Here is a 22,022-nt window from a genome sequence, read left to right as displayed (position 1 = left end):
CCTCACATTACCGTCAGCTGGTAGTGGAGCCGCACCATGCATCGGCTTCTCCGAGGGCGACCCATGGGCCTGTAAGTCTCTTGGGAGTCCCGATTTTACTGCTGGTGAGCTGGAGGCTTTTGCTTGTAGCATCGTCTGTGTTGTCCTCCAGCTGGGAGTGGGCCCCTGCCAGGTTCTCCCCGACCATTCACATGTCTTGTTAGGGGATTTTTCTTTGTAGATCTGAGTCCATGCATCCTGTAGTCAGTTCCAGGCATATTTCTTCAGCTTTTAATCCAAAAAATTCCACTTTTGGTAAGCTTTTAGTAGCTTAAATAGGGGATTTTTCAGGAGCTTCTGAAGCACAGGTCTGCTCCCTTCCCCTGCAAACCACGCCTCCCAGTTTTTCTTTTTTAATAAATTTGCAAAAAAATTCTACATTTCTGTTTTTTTTCAGTCAAGATGGGGTGCAGAGTGTACATTAATGAGAAAAAAATGCCCCCTTTTTAAATTTACCAAATGGCTGCAGTGAATCAAAGAGTGAAAAATTTACAGGGGTCTGAATACTTTCCATAGCCACTGTAGTTATTAAATTATTGAAATTTTTGCCTCTATTGATTTTTTGCAAATATGGCAGATAATGTGAGATGTGTCATCCATTGTGGTCTCAAAAAAGCCCAGGCTAAGCTACCCTTGCCGCCCCTGTGAACTGCACACTCATGACCGGTGCTGGCCACTGCCAGAGTCATGGCTGAGTATGCAGTGCTTGTCGTGGTTGCATTACTTTGTGTCCCGGAAAACCGCAACATAACCTCCTCATCTTCCTCCTCCTCCACCTCCCTTGCTGAGCTACTCAGTTACGTACCTCTGGGTTCACACTAAGTGGGATCTACAACCTCATAGTCACCCCGAGAGTCAGCCTCTTCTTCTTCCCGCCCTGACATGACAGTACAGTCCCCATGCGCCTCTGGTATCCGAGTCTCATCAGGATCACCTCCACCCCGGTGGTTAATGTATGGTGATGAGTGCCTGGATTCTTCTCAACCCTACTTTGCCCGGCCCCGAAACCAATGTAGGATCATGTGCCGACTGGGGGGTTGTCCCTACAGCAGGCTGCCGTCGTTACCAAAGACAAGAATCTGTAGCCCCAAGTTGTATCAACAGGTTTTTCTTTATTTAGATTCCTTTCTTCAGTAGCAGCAATTTCAGACAGATTCTGCACACCTGCCTAGGTGTTAGCGAGGTGCTTGACTAGGGGTTTTCCCGGAGTGGACCCTCTGGACCGTGGCACCGAGGGACCCCGGACGAGCAACCTGGTGGAACCGCCCCCTATACAGGGAGCATTAGGCGCAAGCCCAGGGGTTCGAATACCACAGCAGCCGGAACCAAGAGGGGCGGCTCGGACTGGACTGGAGTGAGACCGAGGACCTAGTCCAACGGGCACAGGGAGGACATAGGCCTCAGGGAAGCCAGGAGTAAGATAGGCAGGAGTCTGAAACGCGGGTAAACAGGACCGGAGCCGGACTGCAGAAACCAGGCACAGGCAGGCGGAGTGGAGTAGGACTGCCGGAGCAGGTACAGGAAGGCACAGACTGGCAGGACCGGAGCAGGACTGCTGGAACAGGCACAGGAAGGCACAGGCAGGCAGGACCGGAGCAGGACTGCTGGAACAGGTACATGAAGGCCCAAGCTGGCAGGACCGGAGCAGGACTGCTGGAACAGGTACAGGAAGGCACAGGCTGGCAGGACTGGAGCAGGACTGCTGGAACAGGCACGGGAAGGCACAGGCAGGCAGGACCGGAGCATTACTGCTGGAACAGGTACAGGAAGGCACAGGCTGGCAGGAACGAAGCAGGACTGCAAGGGACAGGCACGGGAAGGCACAGGCAGGCAGGACCGGAGCAGGATAGCTGGAACAGGTACAGGAAGGCACAGGCTGGCAGGAACGAAGCAGGACTGCAAGGAAGCACAGAGGGGTGAGAGCAGGAGCAGACAAGGCACGGGGACCTAAGGCTGAAGATACAGCAACGATCAGGCGCCTCCCCTAAGGGAGGGCGGCCTGATATAGCTGAGGATCTGCCCCCATTGGTCCGGCGGTGCTACCGGGTCAGCGCACTGCCGGAATAGAAGATCAGGCAGGGAGAGCCGGCCGCGACCTATGGCGCATGCGCAGGAGTCGCAGAGACGTCACAGGCTGCAGACTGGTCAGATGAGGACGCCGCCGGCGCTGGAGGGAGGAAGGCTGCTGTGCAGGCAGGTATGTAGGAGCGCGTGCGACGGGGGCCGTGGCATGGCGAGTGGTGGGGGCCGTGACAGGGCGCGATGTGGGGGCCGTGACACTAGGTACCCGTAAACAAGTTTCTTCCTTTCCTCCCCTGCTTCCCCGATGCAATGTCGTTTCAGTCTCTCACTGTGGCTGCCTTTAGGACCACAGCCACAGCGATCACCTACTCGGCCCGTCCACCCGCTGCCACACCTACTTCTCTTCGGTGCCCAGCTCTCCAGCAGTTCGGTACCCCAGGCTCCCTGTCCCTTCCCCTGTCTTCAGAGCCACCACCCTTTCTGTGCTCTCTCTCTCTTTCTTCTCTGTTTCTCTCTTCCTGCGCTCTTCTTCCCTCTGTCTCCTCCTGAGCTCTTCTCCCCCTAGGTCTTGGAACCCCCCCTTTTATCCCTTCAACCTGAAAATCCCATCTCCTGTTCCATTAGGTCAGCCCACCATGACTTGGCTTTTCCTAGCATTAGTTGTTGTTAAGACCTATTCTCTCTCTGTACTGTGTCTCCCCCTAGTGGCCAAGCTCTGTACTCCACTGTCTCTAGCCAATCCCTTCTTCATCCTTCGTGTACACATATATGTGTTACAGTAAAACATGTTACACAGCACATATACATTTGTCCCTTTACACCCAGATTGGTCCACATTTTAGTCCACCCTCCTACATACTCCCTTCTTTTAACCATTGTTATCCCCAACAATCCTGTAACTTTCTTTTTTTGTACTTCCCCACTTTGCTTTTGTCTGTGTGGCTGGTTGCCGAGCAGAGCCCTGAGCACTTTAGCTCTACACGGAGTGCTGGGCAAAGCCTGGAGCAATTAAGCTCTGAGTAGCCGATGGCTACTCGCAGGCGCTTGCGCCTATATGACAATTTCCATTTTATTGGGGTAGGACCACATGGACTCCTCATCGGGTACTCCGCCCCCACGTATCTTACACTCCTGGATCCAGCTTTTAGTTTTCGGGGTGGAATGACCGAGGCTGCCCTGGAGCCTACCAGGTAACTATTTTCCAGCCTCCCTCTTTTGGGTACTTCCCACCAGGGACCTAATCCATGGACTATTGTCTGTTCCAAACCAGGAACCATCATATCAGAATGTCATATACCCTCTTTTACATATTATCATGGCAGGCATTTCACTTTTTCCTAGATATCTACATTTTAACATTTTTAACTTTGTTCAACACTTTAACATTTTCTCACTTTCAACAGTAGCGCTCCCCCTTCCTTTGCGGGAGCACAGCGTACAGTGGGGAAAAAAAGTATTTAGTCAGTCAGCAATAGTGCAAGTTCCACCACTTAAAAAGATGAGAGGCGTCTGTAATTTACATCATAGGTAGACCTCAACTATGGGAGACAATCGGAGAAAAAAAAATCCAGAAAATCACATTGTCTGTTTTTTTTTCATTTTATTTGCATATTATGGTGGAAAATAAGTATTTGGTCAGAAACAAGCAATCAACATTTCTGGCTCTCACAGACCTGTAACTTCTTCTTTAAGAGTCTCCTCTTTCCTCCACTCATTACCTGTAGTAATGGCACCTGTTTAAACTTGTTATCAGTATAAAAAGACACCTGTGCACACTCTCAAACAGTCTGACTCCAAACTCCACTATGGTGAAGACCAAAGAGCTGTCAAAGGACACCAGAAACAAAATTGTAGCCCTGCACCAGGCTGGGAAGACTGAATCTGCAATAGCCAACCAGCTTGGAGTGAAGAAATCAACTGTGGGAGCAATAATTAGAAAATGGAAGACATACAAGACCACTGATAATCTCCCTCGATCTGGTGCTCCACGCAAAATCCCACCCCGTGGGGTCAGAATGATCACAAGAACGGTGAGCAAAAATCCCAGAACCACGCGGGGGGACCTAGTGAATGAACTGCAGAGAGCTGGGACCAATGTAACAAGGCCTACCATAAGTAACACACTACGCCACCATGGACTCAGATCCTGCAGTGCCAGACGTGTCCCACTGCTTAAGCCTGTACATGTCCGGGCCCGTCTGAAGTTTGCTAGAGAGCATTTGGATGATCCAGAGGAGTTTTGGGAGAATGTCCTTTGGTCTGATGAAACCAAACTGGAACTGTTTGGTAGAAACATAACTTGTCGTGTTTGGAGGAAAAAGAATACTGAGTTGCATCCATCAAACACCATACCTACTGTAAAGCATGGTGGTGGAAACATCATGCTTTGGGGCTGTTTCTCTGCAAAGGGGCCAGGACGACTGATCCGGGTACATGAAAGAATGAATGGGGCCATGTATCGTGAGATTTTGAGTGCAAACCTCCTTCCATCAGCAAGGGCATTGAAGATGAAACGTGGCTGGGTCTTTCAACATGACAATGATCCAAAGCACACCACCAGGGCAACGAAGGAGTGGCTTCGTAAGAAGCATTTCAAGGTCCTGGAGTGGCCTAGCCAGTCTCCAGATCTCAACCCTATAGAAAACCTTTGGAGGGAGTTGAAAGTCCGTGTTGCCAAGCGAAAAGCCAAAAACATCACTGCTCTAGAGGAGATCTGCATGGAGGAATGGGCCAACATACCAACAACAGTGTGTGGCAACCTTGTGAAGACTTACAGAAAACGTTTGACCTCTGTAATTGCCAACAAAGGATATATCACAAAGTATTGAGATGAAATTTTGTTTCTGACCAAATACTTATTTTCCACCATAATATGCAAATAAAATGAAAAAAAAAACAGACAATGTGATTTTCTGGATTTTTTTTTCTCAGTTTGTCTCCCATAGTTGAGGTCTACCTATGATGTAAATTACAGACGCCTCTCATCTTTTTAAGTGGTGGAACTTGCACTATTGCTGACTGACTAAATACTTTTTTTCCCCACTGTATGTCCATGCTGCCGGAGCCAGGGTTTTTCTTACCCTGAGGGAAGCGGAACAGTCCCCAGGCTGTGCAACGTTGCACAGCAGTCTCGCAATCGGATGCCTCAGTGGTGCTCCAGGTCTCCCCCTGCTAACCGACCAGGGTCACCGGCCACAGGGAACTCCACCACCGCGGAGCTCCCAGGATGACTGCCAGTTCCAGGGTCATGAGTGTCCACCTTCCCCGTAGTAGTTCTGCTTCAGGAGCGCAACAGGTGCCCCACAAAAATTTTCCTCAGGTCCCGTAAACCATCATGGACTCTCCAGATGAGCGTTGCAGGGTTCCCTACCCTGGGGGGAATGTGGGGCAGTCCCAGAAGGTGCCAATGTGCACTAGAAGGGCAAGAAGGGGCCACGGAGAGTTCCACGGTGCGGATCCCGTATCGTATCCCTACGGGAGACCCGGGCCCTGGCTCGTGCAGAGGAGGACTCTGTAACCGCAGAGCCCCAAAACTGAGGGGGAAGAATGAGGGACAGAGGCATCCTCAACTGCCATTGCATGGGGACTAACATCTTCTCCGGAGGGCACGGTGGTTTCAGGGGATGACGAGCCTGAGCGCGGGTGCTCGGTGACGTGGACCTTGTGCCCCGTGTCCACACAGGGGGACAGAGCCGAGGCTATGCAGTCCACCACCAGCCGGGGTAGAGATGCACTCACCCCCTCTGATGTCGCTGCTCCGCTCTGTCCGGTTCTCAGCTCCTGCAGGTACTGCAGCATGCGGGAGACCGGGGTCTCCATCGGCTCCTCCTGAGTTGTCTTCGCTGCCTCGCCGTCACTTCCAGTGCCGCCATCTGGGGTGCGCTGTGGTTCTACTCCCTGCCGTCCGGCAGGAACAGTCTCCAGGCACGATGGTTCCGCGGGGAGTGTGAGCGGTATTTCCTCCGGCTGAAGAGCTGGTTCCGGTTCACGCACTGTCTCCGATTCCGGCGTGGACTGCAGAGAGCGCAGATGCATCTCCGCTGGACGATCCAGCTCCGGGGCTGCAGGCTCAGATGTCGGGGACTCCAACTGCGGCAGGTCTTCAAGACGGGTGAGAGCTTGCTGGTGTTGTAACTGCTCCCAGCTCCGCAGGTCCGGCTGTCGGGGACTCCACCTACCACTGTAGTCTTCTAATGTAGAAGAGTGCCCTGTTTTCCTGTAACGGCACCCAGCTTTCCTAGCAGTGTCACTGCCGTTCCAGGGTGGGGCTCTCATTGGCCTCTCCACCCATTTTCCAGCATTCAGAGTGAAAGGGCGCTTGCTCTTGATGTACACTACTCTGTTGTGAATGGGTGACCGAGGAGGAAAGCAGGCCCAGGCTAAGCCACAGAAAACCAGAGAGGTTGGTAACTAAGTGGATGCAGACCCCTGATCCTGTCCACACAACTAGCAGTAGCCGTGGAGCGTACCTACAATGAACCTAGACACCTCGGCACAGCCGGAGAGCTAACTAAGCCTAAAGCAAGAAAGGGGAAATCTAAACTGCCCCGGAGCAGACCCCAAAGGAATAGATAGCCCCCAAACATATATTGTCGGTGAGACAAGATGAAAACACAAACGCAGGCCGAAAAATAGACTGAGCAAACGATGGGGCCCACACTGACTAGACAGGACAGGAAAGGAAAGACACTGTTTGCAATCACGCAAAAAACCCTGCAAAAAGTCCAACATGTTTGATGCACAAAAACACTGAAGTCGCACGACTTCGCCCCCCACTATATCAGCACTCTGGTATATTCTGAAAGCAAAGCAAAAAGAGACCAATATAAAAGGGGACAAAACAAACTGGCACATGCAGTAACATATGGGCGGTGATTCAGCACAGCCCCAGCCGGAGTTAGTTGACCAGCACAAAGCAGAGATAAACAAAACCAGATGAAATGCAAACAGAATAGCAAATGAAACACTTAGCTGAACATGCAGGGAAAGAGCAGGAGACCTCAGACCTCAGGAGGGACATGAAGAAAATCACCAGCAGGGATAGAGGGAGTCAGCGGTCTTAAATCCCAATCAGAAATCCCAGATCTCCAATCGTCTTCCTCATTATCAGGTGGCAAGCCTCTGTCAATCAGATCAGCTCCACTACCTCCAGTAACCACCAGAGGGAGCCCAGAAAGAGAACTCTCAATCTGACCAGCTCCACTATCTTCAGTAATCACCAGAGGGAAGCCAGAGAGAGAATTCACAACAGTACCCCCCCCTTGAGGAGGGGTCACCGAACCCTCATTCTCGCCATCAGGCCGGTCAAGATGGGCCCGGTGAAAAGCGCGAACCAATCTTTCAGCATGAATGTCAGAAGCAGAGACCCAAGAATTATCCTCCTGGCCATAACCCTTCAATTTGACCAGGTACTGGAGTCTCCGTCTAGCCAAAGGAGAATCCAATATTTTCTCTACCTCATACTCCAAATTACCTTTAACCAATAAGGGGTCAGGAGGCACCGCCATGGGATCTACTGGCCCTACAAACCTCTTCAACAAGGATTTATGGAATTTATGAATCTTAAACGTAATTGGAAGAGCCAAATAGAAAGAAATGGGATTAAGGATTTCCAAAATCTTATAAGGCCCAATGAATCTTGGCTTGAATTTTGGAGACGCAACCTTCATAGAAATATTCTTTGAAGACAACCAAACCATATTACCCACTTTAAACCAGGGACCAATGGTCCTATGCCGGTTGGAAAACCGTTGTGCTTTTTCCTGAGAGTGGGACAACTTATCCACCACTTGGTCCCAAATCTGCTGCATTCTCTCTACCACAGAATTCACACTTGGGCAGGCCGAAGATTACACCTGCCCTGAAGAAAATCGAGGATGAAACCCAAAGTTACAGAAAAAGGGCAACATCAAAGTGGCAGAACTAGCCCTATTGTTTAGCGCAAATTCGGCAAAGGGCAAAAATGAAACCCAGTCATCCTGATCAGCAGATATGAAACATCTCAAATAGGATTCCAAAGTCTGGTTTGTTCTCTCAGTCTGCCCTTTGGTCTGAGGATGAAATGCAGAGGAGAAAGATAACTGAATTCCCAGTTTGGAAGAAAAAGCTCTCCAAAATCTGGAAACAAACTGGACTCCTCTGTCTGACACAATGTTCTCAGGAATCCCGTGCAACCGAACCACCTGTTGTAAAAATAAGGGCACCAACTCAGAAGAAGATGGCAACTTTGGGAGTGGTACAAGATGGACCATCTTAGAAAATCTATCACAGATCAACCAGATAACAGTCATTCTCTGAGAGACAGGAAGATATGAAATAAAATCCATTGAGATATGAGTCCATGGCCTCCTGGGCACCGGCAGGGGCATCAACAACCCACTAGAATGAGAACAGGGCTTGGAACGAGAACAAGTCCCACAGGACTGTGCAAAATTCTTGACATCACGAGATAAGGCATGCCACCAAAAAGACCGACTCACCAAATCTCTGGTACCAAAAATACCTGGATGACCAGCCAACGCTGAGCAATGAATTTCAGACATTACTCTTTTCCTCCACTGGTTAGGGTCATACAATTTTCCCATAGGCCAACATTCAGGTTTGTCCTCATGAAATTCCTCCAGGGCATATCTCAAATCGGGTGAGATAACAGAAAGAACTACATCCTCATTTAGAATGATAGTAGGCTCGGTCACATCAAGAGAATCCGCAAAGAAACTCCTAGAAAGGGCGTCTGCCTTAACATTCTTAGAGCCCGGGAGAAAAGAGACCACAAAATTAAAACGCGTGAAAAACAAGGCCCACCTAGCCTGTCTAGGATTCAAGCGTTTGGCTGATTCAAGATAAATCAAATTCTTGTGGTCGGTGAGGACCACAACTTGATGTCTAGCTCCCTCCAACCAATGTCTCCACTCTTCAAATGCCCATTTCATGGCCAACAATTCCCGATTCCCCATGTCATAGTTATGTTCAGATGGGGAGAATTTTCGAGAAAAAAAGGCACAGGGATTCATCTTAGAAGTCACCGTATCTCTATGGGACAAAACGGCTCCTGCACCAATCTCAGAAGCATCTACCTCCACCTGAAATGGGAGTGAGGCATCAGGTTGCCGTAGAACCGGAGCAGAAGTGAATCTCCGCTTAAGCTCCTGAAATGCCGAAACTGCCTCTGGAGACCAATTCACCACATCATCGCCCTTTTTGGTCAAATCAGTCAGAGGTTTATCAATACCAGAAAAATTACTTATGAATTTACGGTAGAACTTAGCAAAACCCAAAAACTTCTAGAGAGCCTTCAAAGAAGTGGGCTGAACCCAATCTTAAATGGCCTGTATCTTGGCCAGGTCCATTTCAATAGCCGACGGGGACAAGATGATTCCCAAAAATGAAATCCTCTGTACACCAAAGAGGCACTTCGATCCCTTAACATACAGAGAATTTTCCCTCAAAATCCGGAACACAGTCCGGACATGTTCCACATGAGAATCCCAGTCACTGAAAAAGATCAAAATATCATCCAGATAAATGATCAAAAACTTATCCGCAAAGTCCCGGAAAATATCGTTCATAAAAGACTAGAAGACAGAAGGGGCATTAGGGAGCACAAAAGGCATCACCAGGTGTCACGCCGTGCTCACCTGGGGGCGGGACCTCGGTCCCGACGTCATCTCTTCCGGAGCTGCGGTCACTCCGGGGGTCCCGTAGGGTGCGCACGCGCAGCTCTCGTCCCCGGGTCTCCTCCTACATGTCACGTTTGCGCTTGCGCGCTCATGTCAGTGCTGTATAGGGCTCGGTCCTCTCTATGGTAATGGAGGACCTGACCCGGAACCTGTAGTGGTCATGTGCTTTCTGGCTAGGTCCTGACCCGGAACCAGTAGTAGTCATGTGCTATATCAGACGACCTCCCCCTAGGGGAGGTGCCTGATTATTGTTGTGCTTCCTGGCTTGGTCTGCCGTGTCCCTGCCTGGCTGTGCGCTGTACTCAGGTCCTCTGCCTTGCACTCTGTTGTGCCTCTTGGCACACGCTCTGAATCTGCACTCTGCTTTGTACTTGGTTGTGCCTCCTGGCACACGCTCTGACCCGGTGTTCTGTCTCGTACTCGGTTGTGCCTCCTGGCACATGCTCTGACTCTGTACTCTGTCTCATACTCGGTTGTGCCTCCTGGCACACGCTCTTACCCTGTACTCCGTCTTATACTCAGTCGTGCCTCCTGGCACACACTCTGATTTCGTGCTCTGTCTTATACTCAGTTGTGCCTCCGGGCACACACACTGATCCTGTACTCAGTCTCTTACTCTGTTACACCTCCTGGCACACCTGCTGCCTGACTCAGTGCTCTGACGTGCTCCTTGCACACTTCCTGCTTCACTCACACCCGGACGAACGAAGTCTCTGTATACCACGTGTTCCCGTGTCCACACTTTACACGTTCCTGCAGACACTCTCACCCACTCGTGTCTCCTGTGAGCCGGCCGCCTGGTGCCAGCAGTCGTGGTGCCTCACCCCCTGGGGCTTGCCCCTGACGCTCCCTGTATAGGGGGTGGTCTTCACTAGGTCAGCTCGCCCTGGGAGGGTTGGTGTCACGACCCAGAGGGTCCACTCCAGGAGTCGTCACAGTATAATCAGGCCATGGACCCCGCTGGTGCCACCACCTCCATCCAAAAGGAACTGGTGTTCCTACGGGAGAGTCAGACCAGGATTATGGTCTTTTTGAAATCCATGGAGTCTCGTTTGTCGGCCATACAATCCGTTTCTGCCCAGTCCTCGGCCCCGCATCCGATGCCGCGCCTCGGCAAGCCACCCCGATATAGCGGGGACCCTAAGTTTTGTCGAGGATTTCTGAACCAATGCCGGTTACATTTTGAGCTTTTGCCGCAGCACTATCCCACTGAGCGCGCCCAAATTGACTTTATTGTTTCACACTTAGAGGGGGAGGCATTAGCATGGGTGAACCCCCTCTGGGAGCGCAATGACCCACTCGTCTCTCGGCTTTCCACCTTTTTGGACACCTTCCGCAAGGTCTTCGACGAGCCGGGTCGGCTGGCCTCTATCACCGAGTCCCTCTTTAACCTCCATCAGGGTACGCTACCGGTAGGACAGTATGCCATCCGTTTTCGTACCTTGGCCTCCGAACTCGGTTGGAACAACGAGGCTCTCGTAGGGATCTTTTGGCGTGGCCTGTCCAGTCGGATCAAAGACGTACTGGCAGGTCGGGATACTCCCACCTCTTTAGAGGATCTGATCTCACTGGCGAAACGCATCGACCTGCGGTTTCAGGAACGTGCCCGTGAATTAGCCAGAGAGAGGAGTTCCTCTCACCTCCTCCGTTCCTGCTCCAAGAAGCCGGGAAACTTCTCCGCCTAGGGTTGATAGGAGAGGCCTCCCTAGGTGTACGTGATTCCTCTCCTCCCCTGCTCGTGTCCGTATTATTGAATCTCGGTGCCAAGCGTTATTCTGAGGAGGCTTTCCTGGATTCTGGCGCGGAGGGGAATTTTATCACACTCGAGGCGGTTAAAAAATACCGGATTCCTGTCAGATCCCTGGAGACTCCTCGGTCGATTGTTTCGGTCAATGGTACGTCCGTGCTGGAGTCCGTTACCCAGGCCACCGAAGAGATCGAGCTACAGATCGGAGCCCTGCACCTGGAGAAGATCTCCTTCCTCGTCTTGTCCACCATGTCTCACGCACTTCTTCTAGGCCTCCCTTGGCTACGGACTCATGAGCCAACCCTGGACTGGCGGTCGGGCGAGATACTCCGGTGGGGACCGTTCTGTCAGAAGTGCCTGTTGCCCGTCCGTCTGATGAACTCTGCCGGTCCATCCCCGGCACCTACAGGTCTGCCGTCGGCTTACTGGTCCTTTGCAGATGTCTTCGACAAGAAGGAGGCCGAGACTCTGCCCCCCAATCGGCCATATGACTGTCCGATTGACCTCATTCCTGGTTCTACGCCACCCAGGGGTAGGATATACCCGCTATCCCCTGCTGAGACCCAAGCTATGTCTGACTATATCCAGGAGAACCTTGCTAGAGGTTTCATCCGTAAGTCCTCCTCGCCCGCGGGAGCAGGATTTTTCTTTGTAAAAAAGAAGGACGGCTCCCTCCGTCCTTGCATAGACTACCGAGGCCTGAACAATATCACGGTCAAGAACAAGTACCCATTGCCATTGATCCCGGAGCTCTTTGACCGACTTAGAGGAGCTCGAATTTTCATCAAACTGGATCTTCGTGGGGCCTACAACTTGATCCGCATTCGTTCCGGGGATGAGTGGAAGACCGCCTTTAACACCAGAGACGGTCACTACGAGTACTTGGTCATGCCCTTCGGCCTCTGCAATGCCCCAGCGGTTTTCCAGGAGTTCGTGAATGACATCTTCCGGGATATGCTGTACTCCTGCGTGGTAGTCTATCTGGATGACATCCTCGTTTTTTCTCCAGACCTCTCCGCCCACAGAAAGAACGTGCGTCAAGTCCTCCAGCGCCTGAGGGAGAACCGCCTTTATGCCAAGCTCGAGAAATGTGCCTTCGAGCAAACTTCCCTGCCATTCTTGGGGTACATTATCTCAGAATCAGGTCTATGCATGGATCCGGCAAAAGTGTCCGCCGTCCTCGATTGGCCACAGCCCCATGGGGTGAAGGCAATCCAACGCTTCCTTGGTTTTGCGAACTACTACCGACAGTTCGTTCCTCATTTTTCCTCGTTGGTTCGCCCCATCTCGTCCCTTATCTGCAAGGGAGCTAACCCAAAGGCTTGGCCCTCTGAGGCTGAAGAGGCCTTCCAGTCATTGAAACAAGCCTTCGCCGCTGCTCCGGCGCTTCACCGACCTGAGGTTAGTAGACCTTTCACTCTCGAGGTAGACGCATCCTCTACTGGGGCTGGCGCAGTCCTTCTGCAGAAATCCTCTTCTGGACGTTTTGTCACCTGTGGCTTATTTTCTAAAGTATTTTCCTCCACTGAGCAGAACTACTCCATCGGCGACAAAGAGCTATTGGCCATTAAGTTGGCCTTGGAGGAGTGGAGGTACTTACTGGAGGGTGCCATACATCCATTCAAGATCTTCACAGACCATAAGAACCTGCCGTACATCCAGTCCGCACAGAGGCTCAATCCTCGGCAAGCCAGGTGGTCCCTATTCTTCGCCCGCTTTGACTTTGAGCTACATTTTCGGCCCGGCGATAAGAACGTTAGAGCGGATGCGCTGTCAAGATCATTCCTGTCGTCTGATGCAGAGGAAGAACCCTCTCATATCATTGATTTATCCAAAGTAATTACTGTGGCTCCTGTCAAGTTAACCACGTTACCTCCGGGAAGAACCTTTGTGGCTGAGAATAACCGAAAACGAGTGCTAAATTGGGGACATTCATCCAAGATTGCCGGCCACGTTGGTGTCAAAAAGACTTTGGACTTAATCTCTCGCCATTATTGGTGGCCTTCACTCTCCCAGGATGTTAAAGATTTTGTAGCATCTTGCCCGTCCTGTGCCCAGAACAAGATACCCAGACAACCACCCTCCGGTCTTCTGTTCCCGCTTCCCATTCCGTCGGCTCCATGGCAGCACATAGCCATGGATTTCATTACTGATCTGCCTTGTTCTTCCGGTTGTACTGTGGTCTTGGTGGTTGTAGACCGATTTTCAAAGATGGCTCACTTCATTCCTCTTCCCGGACTACCCTCTGCTCCTGACTTGGCGAAGATCTTCATTTCCCATATCTTCAGGATTCACGGCTTCCCCCAGCACATCGTGTCGGATAGAGGGGTCCAATTCACCTCCCGGTTCTGGAGAGCTCTATGCGGACTCATGAAAGTGTCATTGGATTTCTCCTCCGCCTATCACCCCCAAACCAATGGGCAGGTGGAACGTACCAACCAGATCTTTACATCCTATCTCCGGCATTTTTCTAATGCTCATCAGAATGACTGGGTCGGTCTACTTCCTTGGGCTGAGTTCGCCTACAATAATCACTCCAGTGAATCGTCTACCAAGTCTCCTTTCTTCATCGTCTTTGGACAGCATCTCAATGTGCCTCTACCGATACTTCCTGTCTCGGGGGTACCTGCTGCCGATTCTCAGTCTGTGGAGTTCTCCAGGGTATGGCAGGAGACCAAAACCGCTCTCGAGAAAGCACAGGACAGAATGAAATTACACGCTGACAAGAGGCGCCTGGACGTTCCTCCATTTCTCCCTGGTGACAAGGTGTGGCTCTCCACCAAATACGTCCGCCTTAAGGTACCATCTTACAAACTGGGTCCCCGTTACATTGGTCCTTTTGAGGTCCTCAGGCGGATTAATGATGTTGCTTACAAATTGAAGCTGCCTCCTTCACTCCATATTCCCAATTCCTTCCATGTGTCTCTCCTAAAACCTGTGGTTCTTAACCGATTTCATCCTTCTCCAGGCCACACACCCCAGCCTGTTGGCTTGGGGGATGAGTTTGAGGTGAATGACATTTTGGCCATGAAGAAGGTAAGAGGGAGAACCATGTTCCTGGTCGATTGGAAGGGTTTTGACCCCGAGGAGAGGTCATGGGAACCCAGGGAGAATATCCACGCACCCCAGATTTTGTCTAAGTTCCTCTCCAGTTTTAGAAAGAGGGGGCGTAAAGGGGGGGTACTGTCACGCCGTGCTCACCTGGGGGCGGGACCTCGGTCCCGACGTCATCTCTTCCGGAGCTGCGGTCACTCCGGGGGTCCCGTAGGGTGCGCACGCGCAGCTCTCGTCCCCGGGTCTCCTCCTACATGTCACGTTTGCGCTTGCGCGCTCCTGTCGGTGCTGTATAGGGCTCGGTCCTCTCTATGGTAATGGAGGACCTGACCCGGAACCTGTAGTGGTCATGTGCTTTCTGGCTAGGTCCTGACCCGGAACCAGTAGTAGTCATGTGCTATATCAGACGACCTCCCCCTAGGGGAGGTGCCTGATTATTGTTGTGCTTCCTGGCTTGGTCTGCCGTGTCCCTGCCTGGCTGTGCGCTGTACTCAGGTCCTCTGCCTTGCACTCTGTTGTGCCTCTTGGCACACGCTCTGAATCTGCACTCTGCTTTGTACTTGGTTGTGCCTCCTGGCACACGCTCTGACCCGGTGTTCTGTCTCGTACTCGGTTGTGCCTCCTGGCACATGCTCTGACTCTGTACTCTGTCTCATACTCGGTTGTGCCTCCTGGCACACGCTCTTACCCTGTACTCCGTCTTATACTCAGTCGTGCCTCCTGGCACACACTCTGATTTCGTGCTCTGTCTTATACTCAGTTGTGCCTCCGGGCACACACACTGATCCTGTACTCAGTCTCTTACTCTGTTACACCTCCTGGCACACCTGCTGCCTGACTCAGTGCTCTGACGTGCTCCTTGCACACTTCCTGCTTCACTCACACCCGGACGAACGAAGTCTCTGTATACCACGTGTTCCCGTGTCCACACTTTACACGTTCCTGCAGACACTCTCACCCACTCGTGTCTCCTGTGAGCCGGCCGCCTGGTGCCAGCAGTCGTGGTGCCTCACCCCCTGGGGCTTGCCCCTGACGCTCCCTGTATAGGGGGTGGTCTTCACTAGGTCAGCTCGCCCTGGGAGGGTTGGTGTCACGACCCAGAGGGTCCACTCCAGGAGTCGTCACAGTATAATCAGGCCATGGACCCCGCTGGTGCCACCACCTCCATCCAAAAGGAACTGGTGTTCCTACGGGAGAGTCAGACCAGGATTATGGTCTTTTTGAAATCCATGGAGTCTCGTTTGTCGGCCATACAATCCGTTTCTGCCCAGTCCTCGGCCCCGCATCCGATGCCGCGCCTCGGCAAGCCACCCCGATATAGCGGGGACCCTAAGTTTTGTCGAGGATTTCTGAACCAATGCCGGTTACATTTTGAGCTTTTGCCGCAGCACTATCCCACTGAGCGCGCCCAAATTGACTTTATTGTTTCACACTTAGAGGGGGAGGCATTAGCATGGGTGAACCCCCTCTGGGAGCGCAATGACCCACTCGTCTCTCGGCTTTCCACCTTTTTGGACACCTTCCGCAAGGTCTTCGACGAGCCGGGTCGGCTGGCCTCTATCACCGAGTCCCTCTTTAACCTCCATCAGGGTACGCTACCGGTAGGACAGTATGCCATCCGTTTTCGTACCTTGGCCTCCGAACTCGGTTGGAACAACGAGGCTCTCGTAGGGATCTTTTGGCGTGGCCTGTCCAGTCGGATCAAAGACGTACTGGCAGGTCGGGATACTCCCACCTCTTTAGAGGATCTGATCTCACTGGCGAAACGCATCGACCTGCGGTTTCAGGAACGTGCCCGTGAATTAGCCAGAGAGAGGAGTTCCTCTCACCTCCTCCGTTCCTGCTCCAAGAAGCCGGGAAACTTCTCCGCCTAGGGTTGATAGGAGAGGCCTCCCTAGGTGTACGTGATTCCTCTCCTCCCCTGCTCGTGTCCGTATTATTGAATCTCGGTGCCAAGCGTTATTCTGAGGAGGCTTTCCTGGATTCTGGCGCGGAGGGGAATTTTATCACACTCGAGGCGGTTAAAAAATACCGGATTCCTGTCAGATCCCTGGAGACTCCTCGGTCGATTGTTTCGGTCAATGGTACGTCCGTGCTGGAGTCCGTTACCCAGGCCACCGAAGAGATCGAGCTACAGATCGGAGCCCTGCACCTGGAGAAGATCTCCTTCCTCGTCTTGTCCACCATGTCTCACGCACTTCTTCTAGGCCTCCCTTGGCTACGGACTCATGAGCCAACCCTGGACTGGCGGTCGGGCGAGATACTCCGGTGGGTCTCTTACTCTGTTACACCTCCTGGCACACCTGCTGCCTGACTCAGTGCTCTGACGTGCTCCTTGCACGCTTCCTGCTTCACTCACACCCGGACGAACGAAGTCTCTGTATACCACGTGTTCCCGTGTCCACACTTTACACGTTCCTGCAGACACTCTCACCCACTCGTGTCTCCTGTGAGCCGGCCGCCTGGTGCCAGCAGTCATGGTGCCTCACCCCCTGGGGCTTGCCCCTGACGCTCCCTGTATAGGGGGTGGTCTTCACTAGGTCAGCTCGCCCTGGGAGGGTTGGTGTCACGACCCAGAGGGTCCACTCCAGGAGTCGTCACACCAGGTACTCAAAATGTCCCTCTGGAGTATTAAACGCCGTCCTCCATTCATCCCCGTGCTTGATGCGAATAAGATTATACACCCCCCTGAGGTCAAGCTTGGTAAACCAACAGGCACTTTTAACTCTGGAAAATAAATCAGAAATCAGGAGTAATGGGTACTGATATTTAACAGCGATTTTGATAAGGGAACGATAGTCAATACATGGCCTTAATGAACCATCTTTCTTGGCCCCAAAAAAACCCCAGCACCTAAAGGTGAAGAGGATGGTCTAATATAACCCTTCTCCAACGACTCCTTGATATAAGATCGCATAGCATCATGTTCGGGTACCGATAAGTTGAAAAGCCGACCCTTGGGAAATTTACACCAGGGCATTAACTCAATTGCACAGTCATAACTCCTATGAGGAGGCAAAGACGCAGACTTACTCTCACTGAATACATCCGAAAAATCAGCCTTAATAGGAATATCATGAGACTGGGGAGAGGTGGAGAAAACAGGAATGTCATTAAGAACACATTGACAACCCCAACTCACCACAGACACAGATTTCCAATCTAAAACAAGATTATGAGTTTGCAACCAAGGGAAACCCAGAACAATGGTATCATGCAAATTGTGCAACACCAAAAATTTACAATTTTCTTGGTGGTCCGGGGCGACCCGCATTATCACCTGGGTCCCAAACTGTGGTTTATTCTTCGCCAAGGGAGTAGCATCAATACCCCTCAAAGGGATAGGAGTCCGCAGGGGTATCGTGGGAAACCACAATGTTTAGCAAAGTCCAAATCCATCAGATTCAAAGCTGCTCCTGAATCAACAAAAGCCTTAGTGGAAAATGTAGACAAGGAGCAGATCAGGGTAATCGCCAAAAGGAACTTAGGCTGCACACTGCCCACCGCAAATGTGTGAGCAAAACGCTTTTCTTGTTTAGGGCAGACAGCAATAGTACGCGAGGCGTCCCCGAAGAAAAAACACAACTTATTACGCCTTCTAAACTCCTGACGTTGCGCCCTAGACACAACCCTATCACATTGCATTCAAGTTAGATTATACTGTTGAGGGCAGAGCAGAGTCCTGCAGTGCACAGGCACCGGGAGAGGTCAGAGAGGTCCGGAGCCTGCGCACTGCGGTATTCTGCTCTGCCCTCAATAGGACAGAGTAGTGTGTCTGCGCCGGAGACACAACAGGAAGGAAAGAAGAGGACTGCATCATATGAAGATGGGAGGCGCCGGAAAGGACCGCGACACCAATCGGACCGGACCGCCCCCCCGGGTGAATATAATCTAACTTGTTTTTCTTATCTTTCAGGTTACATTAGGGGCTTGAAAACCGAAAAGGACTCTTTTAATTCCCGACGAAGCCATAGGCGAAACGCGCGTCGAGGCTCCCGGTGTCCCACACGTGCCTGCTGCACTTTCTGCTACACCATGACTGAAGGTATTTAGTATATGGACATATCTATTCATCTGCTCCTACTTACGTCTTGTAATGAATGGCATAGCGGTTACTCCACTTGCTGATGAGATCTTTATAATAGCCATGTTAGATATGTTAAAGGTGAACATTTAACCCCTTTGAGAGCAGCTGCAGTAATCTTATAAGGCAGTGTGAGACAGTTTCCCTTGTCTCATGTCTATATACCTTGCATAGGGGGACATATGTCCTTTTCATATGTTTTTGCACGTTTTTATGTGTATATTCAGCTATTTTAGCTAACATTTTTGAGAATATTCTATGCATCTATTTGCTGTTTACCTTTTTACATTAAACTGTGCTTAGATACACTGTTTTGTATGAAGGACATGTGTATTCTCCTAGCCTTGGTCATCTATGACATTCCATACTCATAATTTTCACTGTCCCGTGTTTCTTTTGCTCTCATGTTGTCACTATTTATGTATTATGCTTAATAAAAATTTTCTATGCTTGTTATCAATTATGTATGGAGCCTCTATTTTATCAAGGAGTAATACCATAATATATTTATATTTGTGGTTATGAATTGGTGAAGGACATTTAATCTATGAGACTTTATTGATAATTCTCGATACATATATATATTTTTTCTTTCACCATAGAAGAATCTTTTTTGCCCTTGATTTCTTTGACCTTAATGGTCCTTTTCGGTTTTCATGTTCGCGGTCTAGAGGCTTTTTCCACCTGACCATGTGGAATTTTGTTTCGGTTGAATGCTGTAGATAAGCCCCTGATGTAGGTGTCGGCAGCTAATAGTCAAAAAAAAGGGTGACAGATTCCCTTTAAGAACGTTCACGAGAGGCTGCCAGGGAGCGGAGATCCTTTAGGCCTTCCTCTTTTTCTTCTGCCCAGAGACCACCCAGTCCTCGGCCTTCGGGTTCCTCCGGCTGTTCTGCACCTGAGCCTATGCAGGTAGCCCGGTTTAAGTTGGCGGAACAACGTCGGAGAGAGAGGTTGGCACAAGGCTTGTGCTTATACTGCGGTGGAACGTCTCACATTCTACGCTCCTGTCCAGAGAGGCCGGAAACGCCTCCACCTAGGTCTGGTAAGAGAGGCCTCCCTAGGCGTGTCTGACTCCTCTCCTCCTCTTACTCTTTCTGTTTTGATTGTCCACGGTCTGAAGTGGCGTATGTGGATTTGAGCGCGGCAGGCAACTTTATTCGGCTTAAGGAGGTGAAGAAATACCGGATTCTCGTGATCTCCTTAAAGCACCCTCGTATGATTGCTTCAGTAGATGGTAAACTTCTGCTAGAGTCTGTCTCCATGGTCACGAAGGAGGTGGTTTTGCAAATTGGGGCCTTACATCAAGAGAAGATCATAGAATAGAATTGCAGAGTTGGAAGGGACCTCCTGGGCCATCTGGTCCAACCCCCTGCTCAAAGCAGGATTCGCTAAATCATCCCAGACAGATGTCTGTCCAGCCTATGTTTGAAGACTTCCATTGAAGGAGAACTCACCACCTCTCATGGCAGCCTGTTCCACTCATTGATCACTCAAACTGTCAAAAAGTTTTTTCTAATATCTAATCTGTGTCTCTTCCCATTCAGTTTCATCCCATTGCTTCTAGTCTTTCCTTGTGCAAATGAGAATAAAGATGATCCTTCTACAATGTGACAGCCCATAGAATCATAGAATTCTGTCTAACCTGTCTCATGCGCTGCTTCTCGTCCTTCCTTGGCTTCGGACTCCTGAGCCCATTCTGGATTGGCATTCGGTGGGGGCATCCGTGTCAAGAGAGATGCTTGGGGTCTGTCAGTCCAGTCACTTCCCCTCAACCCTCTCCAGGTCGTGCGGGACTGCCTTCTGCCTACTGGTCTTTTTTGGACGTTTTTGATAAAAAGGAGGCGGAGACCCCACCACCTCATCATCCCTACGACTGCCCAGCTGAGCATCGATCGGGAAATACCACACACTCTGTGCTTGTACTCCGTCTCTTGTCCCGTGCCTTGTCTTATGTTTGTCCGTTGTGCCATGTTCATCCTTGTCCTGCTTGCCCTGTCGTGCGTCTCTGCACACACTCTGTGCTTGTACTCCGTCTCTTGTCCCGTGCCTTGTCTTATGTTTGTCCGTTGTGCCATGTTCATCCTTGTCCTGCTTGGACTTGTAGTCCTTCTGTTATTCTATGCCTTGCCTGTTTCTTCCATGTCTTGCCTTCGCTATGCTCTGCCTTGTGTTTCCTCCACTGTTCTCTGTCTCTGCCTGTTATTCCTGCTCTCTGTTCTATGGTGCTCTCTAGCACGTTCCCTGGCTAGACCCAAGGCTTTGCCTTGGCCCGGCTCTGGGCTTCGGCCTATGCTCTGCTGCTATCTCTGTTCTTGCTCTGATCTGACTCTGCATTTCTGCCTTAGTGTCATGGTCACGTGTGTCAGGTCGCAGATGATGTCGCAAGGCGAACCCATGTGACACACGTGACCCTGGATAAACTGCCTCCAGTGGGGCGCATTTAAATAATAAAACGTGCAGGTGGATACGCCGCCACCACCTGGCGAATTTAGGAATTACTCGTTAACATATACATTTCTGGAAACACCGCCTCCAGTACGGCGAATTTAAATAATAAGGGGGGAACCTGGGAAACTTTAACAGTGGTGGGCCCTGCGATAGGGAAAAGGGAATTGGAGACCTCCTGAGCTCCCCTGAGCCAGCGTCCCTGCACTCCTAACGTTCCCTATGCCGGTTTCGCACCGGGCGCCGCACGCGTACCTCAACGCCCTAGCTCGCCCTGACCCTAAACCATCACTAGGGAATAGGTCGGTGCGGAAACTAATCCCACCACTGCACTAATAACACACATGAGGGAAGAGACAATACAGGGGGAACACCACTTAGCTTTGCTCTGTTGCGTGCGCTCCTAGCAACAGAGCCCACCACCTGCGTGCATCTTCCCCTCCACCTGGATCCATCACCATAACTGGATCCGTCACCATCGTGCAGCCTGGGAGCAGAGTCCATCACCACTTGCAGCAGTCCAGTACACAGAGTCCCAAGATGAGTCCAGCCTCTGCCAAGAATCCAAGCATGCTCGAGTCCAGTTCTCAGCAACCAAGTCGAACATGCTGAGTGCAACTCTCTTCCTAGTCGCCACTCCTCTAAGCCATGCCCGCACTTCCCGCCGACACCATAAACTGCGACTCCACCAGGCCATGCCAGTCCTTCCTGCAGACACCATTAGCTGGCACTCGTTCTCTCTGGCTGACTGCGCAGGACTCCTATCCAGCTCCATCATTCCACCAGGCTCTCCAACAACTCAGCAAGAAATATCACCAGCAGTGAGTGAACACCTTGAGACCCATTTATAGAGTGTCACACCTGAACCATAATTAAGTGCAACCTAACCTAAGGTGCAATACCACTCACCACCACCGGGGACAGTCAAAACATCTTTGAACTTAACCAA

General features: G+C 51.0%; 1 long non-coding RNA gene across 1 annotated transcript in view; it reads right to left on the bottom strand.

The window, feature by feature from the left end:
• Positions 1-1,182: 1,182 nt before the first annotated feature.
• Positions 1,183-22,022, bottom strand: part of LOC141055084 (uncharacterized) — a 50,213-nt gene continuing 29,373 nt past the window's right edge. Inside the window, exon 3 of the long non-coding RNA XR_012221474.1 lies at positions 1,183-1,935. This is a non-coding gene — a long non-coding RNA (uncharacterized lncRNA). The remainder of the gene's footprint in view (positions 1,936-22,022) is intronic.

The sequence above is a fragment of the Dendrobates tinctorius genome, unplaced genomic scaffold, assembly GCF_039654945.1.
Source record: "Dendrobates tinctorius isolate UK_male_01 unplaced genomic scaffold, ASM3965494v1 ptg000184l, whole genome shotgun sequence".
Classification (NCBI taxonomy): domain Eukaryota; kingdom Metazoa; phylum Chordata; class Amphibia; order Anura; family Dendrobatidae; genus Dendrobates; species Dendrobates tinctorius.
The sequence above is the reverse complement of the archived record's forward strand: the minus strand, read 5'-3'. Positions and strand labels throughout refer to the sequence as shown.